A 6139-nucleotide genomic window follows, 5' to 3' on the forward strand; every position below is an offset into this window, starting at 1 on the left:
CACTGCCACCTCTGTCTCCCACAGAGCAGCTGATGGGTTCAAACCACTGGCTGTATGGTTTGCAGCCATGTGTTTGACCTCTGCACCACGAGGGCTCTGTACGTAACGGTGAAACACAAAAGCGATTCTGGCACACAGCGGCCCCATAGGACAGAGCAGACTGTAAATCTCTACTGCGGCAGACAGCCTCCTCTGTGTCTGGAGGCGAGTGATGCTGGTGGATCTGAATACCCGTCCTTGTGGCTGGCAGACCCAATGCTTAGCTCACTGCACCACCACTGAACTGAAAGTCCCACAAAAACCAGACCCGCTTCTATGGAGTCAATTCTGATTCGTCCCACTGCCACGGAGTCACTTCCGGTCCCTAGCAACCTGACAGCATGGGGTAGAACGTCCCCTGTGAGTTTCTGAGACTATAACTCTGCACGGGACTAGAAAGCCTCACCTCTCCCCTGGGCAACAGTTGGCAGCTGCCCACCGCTGACCTTGCAGCTAGACAGCCTCCTAGGCTACTCTGTGTGGGCGGCTTTGCCACTCACCCGATGTCATGTCTGATGTTCCTTTTCCCTGTACTTTTTACAGCACTGTAGTGGTAAACATTAGCAATCTCTTCATCACAGACTAAGGGACCAAGACAAAGGAGCTGCACTTCATTGATGGCAGCAGGGGACTGAGACCCATGACTGCCTACTTTCAAGCTCATCTTATTTCCCCCTTGTCACGAGGACCCCACTAAACCCCTGAGAAGGCAAGGCCTGCGGCCAGGGATTTTTCTTTGAACCAAGCTTACTGTTAGTCTCCACCATAATCACACAAAGTCAGCGCAGGGGATGCTTGACAACATGGGTAGGCGGCGGCAGCTGTGTAAACAATGGAATTTCAGGCATTTACTGTGCCACCTCCCCCTGGGGTCAGGGGCTGACTGGGTCCATGTGTAACCAACCCGGCAGGGAAACCCAACCACCACACAGCTAGTGGATGGTCCTTCTGGGGCTCCAGGCCAGGTCTCTTTGACTCTAAAGTCCATGCTCCTGCTGACACCATCATGGCCAGGTGCAGGTGGCCTCGCCGATGGATAACCATCAGAGGTCAGCCCTTGGAGACGGGCAGTTACAAAGGTGGTGAAGCGCTTTCCTGCTGATGTGGTGAGCATCTGGAGTAGGACTGCTAGCGGCCGGGTCAGGAGTGCAAGCCCCCCACTGGCTCCGAAAGGAGAAAGATGAAGCTGTCTGCTCCAGGAAAGATTCACAGCTTCGGAAACTCCATGTGGGCTCCTGTGAGTTGAAATGAACTCAACGCCAGTGGGGTTAGAAACCAGGTATCCAAGGCCAACGCAGAAGATGCTGCCGCTGAAGCAAGGTATCTTGTTGGTCTCTTCACAGGGGGAAGAGTCACCAGGGCCCATCCACACCCTCCTGCCTGCCAGCCCTGCTGGTGTCAGAGAAGTCCTGGCTGGCCACCATGGGTCTCATCTGCAGCCTTGACTCCAAAGCAGAGCCAGAGCTAGGCCAGGCAGAGTGCTGGGTGAACACTGAACCACTACGCATCTATGCAGAAATCCCCAGGACACTTAGCTCAGGAACACCTCCTGAAGCACATCACAGTCCAGGTCCAAACCTGTCCCAACGCTGCTCCAATCCTAGAAGACCTCAGCACCACCCCACCTGGGCCAAACGGAGGAGGGAAAGGTGTGCTTCCAAGTCAAAGAGCCTCTGGCCAGCACAGCCCCACGGTGCCTAACCGTGCTCTCGCCTGCGCCCTGTGGCCTCACGGGGGACTGCACCGGCAGCTTTCCTAGGAACCTGCAAATCCCGCTGCAGCCCAGTGGCCCAGGATGCCAGAAAGGGGTGGATGGAAGCGGCTGTGAAAACAAGAGAAAGAAAACGCCACCCCGTTTGGAACGCTTTCTTAACCAGCTCCTGAAAAGGAGCAGCTGCGGCTTGTTACAGCGCGGGGTTCTCCAGGGGGAAATAGAGCCCCGCGCAGAGGTTGCCGCCCGCCGCCGCTCCTCCTATGCAAACACTGGCAGGTGGGCTTAGTGGGAACAGAAAATGAAGAGGGAGCTTGGGGCCTGAGCATGCGTACAGTCCCAGGAGGTGGCAGCCTGCGGTCAGCGGTTTCCAGCTAACTCAACCTGTAATCTCACCTCACCAACTGTGCAGCCTCAAACAACCCGATCCCCTCCTCTGGGCCCCGGTTTCTTTTCCTTAAAAACACTTGGAGCGGGACCAGAGGATCGCCAAGGCTGAGGATTCAGTCCCGCCATGTGATCCCCAGCCCTGCCTGAGCTGGTGCACCCAGCTCACTCAGAGACAGCTGTCTGCTGTGGTCACTGCAGGGTGCAGGGGACTCCTGGTGCTGTGACATCAAGCCAGTGTGCCATGGCAGCTCCAGGCAACCCCGTGTGGGCCAGAGTAGCACTGTGCTCCAGAGAGTTCTCAGTGGATGGTTTTTCAGAAGAAGAGCACCAGGCCTTTCTTCTGAGGTGCTTGGAACCTGTGATCTCCACTCAGGAGCTGAGCGCACTGACATTTGCATTCCCCGGGGGGCTCCATGGTGAGGGTGACCATGGCTGTGGAGTTGAACATGTCAGCGGGAATCTGCACTCCCCAGGCTTTTCAAGGTGAGAACATTCAGAAATAGATCAACAGCCTTGCCTTACAAAATGCCTCTGGTGGGTCTGACTAGCCCCTCTCGCTTAGTACCAAAGGGCTTCACCATGTACAACACCCAGGGAGGTAAGGGTTTGGAAAGGCCTCTGGGGCGATACCTAACAGAGAGGCCGTCTAGGCTGGATGAAGGCAGGAAGCTGGGAGTTAGTGGGTGAGTCACTGGGGACCACACGTTCTGATGCAGGAAGAGGCAGGTGTCCCCTCACTCTACGTCCTGTTCTGAGCAGCTCTCTGGTCCATCGGCCTGAAGAATAGCCATGCCCAGGTGGCAGAGTAAAAGATACAGGTTCTAGCTGCAACCTAGGGCAGCCCGGTCCTGGAGGGAACCCACTAGTGATTGTGTTTCTAGCAAACTAACTTCTTTCCACTACTCCCCACCTACCCAGGTGCTCTCTGGCTACACTGCAACCCCATAGTTCTAGGACAGCAGTTCTCAACCTGTGGGTCGAGACCCCTTTGTGGGGGAGGGGGGGGGCAAAAGACCCTTTCACAGGAGTCACCCGATTCATAACAGTAGAAAAATGACAGTGGTGAAGTAGCAACAAAAATAATTTGAGGGTTGGGGGGGGTCACCACAACATGAGGGTCGCAGCATTAGGAAGATTGAGGACCACTGCTCTAGAAGAAACAAACCAAAGCTTGCTGCTATCGAGTCGACGCCAACTCAACATGACCCTATAGGACAAGGTAGAACTGGCCCTGTGAGTTTCAGAGGTTGTCATTCTTGACAGAAGAAGGCTCTGTTTTTCTCCCTCAAGAGTTGCCAGTGATCTCAAACTGCTGACCTTGCCATTCACAGGCCAACACGTGATCACTAAGCTACCAGGGCTCTCAGCTCTGGGCAGAGCCTGGCTGTTCCTGGAAACAGAGGCACCCTCGTGGAGCTGCTCCTCATGCGAGTCAGCCCATGATATCTGCTCTCTGCAAGGGCTGGCGCCTCAGTAATTGCAGCTGGGTGCTCCCCAGGCAGCAGCATTAATCACCTCTCGAGGCCCCTTTCCCAGCCCTGAGCAGGGGAGCAGGAGCTGAAAGGAGGCAAAGGGGCCTGGTGGTGCTGACGGTCCACACCCCAGGGCAAGCATGAGGTCATGTGCTCTGTCTCTTCTGGAAGCCTATTCTTGCTTCCTGGAGAAGCCTGGACAGCAGGCTACATTTGGGTTTTCCTGAGGTGGATGAGGGGAGGGTAACTCTCCTGGGAGACCTCAGAGAAGCTGGGGCCAACTTGACTGTGCAGGTGAGGCTGGAGCTGCAAGCTTGGAGGCTGCCCGGAAGAGGTGTGGAACTATCAGGAGCGTCCCCGCCCACTGCTACCTTTACATTCACACGTGCCTTCTATACCCATCTCGCTAGGCCAGGGCTTTCGGCTCAAGGTATAGCCTTGCTCAAAATACCTTCAACAGCCCCCACTGAAGAATAAAGTCCTGATACCCCAGCCCTCAGCCTTGGACTTTTTGACATCAACCTGAAGATGCTGTCTTCCAGGTGGCGCCAACCTGTTCTGTGGCTTTTCCCTGTTGAGGAGGCAAGTTGCTGTCAATTCATCTGCAATTCATGACAATTTAGGTGGCAGCCGGATGAAACACTGCCTGGTAGGTGCCACCTTCATGCTCCGGGGCATGCTGGAGCCTACTCCTGTGACTGAGCCAGCTCATGAAGCGTCTCTTGTTTAAAGACCCTCATTGTACCGAACATGATGTCCTTTCCTAGCAATTTTCCTGATGATGTGCTCAGAGTGAGTGAATCAAATTCTTCCCATCCTCAATATCTGAGCAACATGCTGGTTGGATTTCTTCCAAGACTGTCTTGCTTATTCGGCTAGAAGTCTAAGGCACAGTCAATATCTTCATCAAGGCCATAATTTGAATGCCTCCAGTTTTCTTCTGTGCTTTTCCCAACCTTCTCACGTGGCCTCCACTCGGAATGCCACCATCTGTCTGCCTGTCCCCCTTCCCAACTGCCAGATCCTGCTGACCCTTTGAGTGGCGTGTCGGCGGTCCTAGGAGAGTCTTGCCCTGACTGCTCAGACTCCACAACCCCTTCCTTCTGTCCTTCTCAGCACTGGGGTTAAAATCATTTAACAATTGGTTTGCAGCCTCATAGCCATTTTACATCCCCAAACAGGATGCATCGAAAGGTAGTTTATTATTATTTTAAAATTATTTTTATCATTTATTTTTTAAAAGATTATTTAATTTGGGGGTTCTTACAGATCTTATAACAATCCCTACGTCAATTGTATCAAGCGTATTTGTACATATGTTGTCATCCTTATTTTATAAACATTTACTTCCTGTTTGAGCCCTTGATATCAGCTCCTCTTTTTTTAAAAAAAATCATTTTATTGGGAGCTCGTACAATTCTTATCACACTCCATTGTGTCAAGCACATTTGCACATTTGTTGCCATCATTATCCTCAAAACATTTGCTTTCTACTTGAGCCCTTGGTATCAGCTCCTCAAGGAAGTTTATTATTTCATACTTAAATAGGAACAATAAAAGAAGTACACAAAACTAGATTTTTATGAGTTTTAAATATTAATGAAAAATACTACATAATACCTGACAACAAGCAATTAAGCGGTTATTGAAAATATTTCTACATTGCTTCTTGATTGCTTCTTGATCCTCACTTGAATATTCTCCCGAGCATCATTGGCTGTGTGGTTTATCCTTAAGCATTTTTTCACTGTGGGAGGAGGATCCCATTCCGTTACAGGCAGGCCAATTAGACAGTAGTCATTGCGTCTGCTCTCTTGGAAACAGGGGACTTCTCTTCTCTGAAGTTAATCTTTGGAAATCCCCTTTCCGCTTTGTCTGCACTTCCAGTAGATATATGTGCTGACAATATTTTTAGCTCTTTGAACACTCTGGGGAATTGCATAATTCACTCATATTATCTCATGGGAATTTGAGGTGTAACACAAAACTGAAAGAACGACAGCGTGTCACCCTCTGATCGGCACCTTTTCCTCTTTACATCACACGTTTGCTTACTGAGGTAATAGAAAGGAATAGAAACATAGTTAGTTTTATGAAATGAACAACTATTACAAGCACGGTTCCATCTCAGCCTTTATACCTATGGGTGGGATGAACCTTACTCTGAGCGCTTCGAACACGCTGCTGTACAGCAGAGCATTAATAAAGAGGAAGGATCGTCCGTTTGTGATTTCCACATCAGACAGCTGCTCGGCCTTAGAGGGAACCCTAGATGCAAGTGTCATTTTAACAACCGTTCACCGGACTCAACCAAAAATTAGGTGCGGCTTCTGCCAAACTGCCAATTGGTACGAACTGACTGAATTCCCACACTGAATATGGGACGTGCAAACCGTACTGACTAGCTTCCACTACTAACTGAGGTGCACCTCGGACCCCTTGGAGGAAAAGATGCCTTGGGAAGTTGGGCCAGTTGAGAAAGGAAGGGCTTGGGCACACACTCATTAGGTTCTGTGGTCAAGCATCT

The sequence above is a fragment of the Tenrec ecaudatus genome, chromosome 4 (assembly GCF_050624435.1).
Source record: "Tenrec ecaudatus isolate mTenEca1 chromosome 4, mTenEca1.hap1, whole genome shotgun sequence".
Classification (NCBI taxonomy): domain Eukaryota; kingdom Metazoa; phylum Chordata; class Mammalia; order Afrosoricida; family Tenrecidae; genus Tenrec; species Tenrec ecaudatus.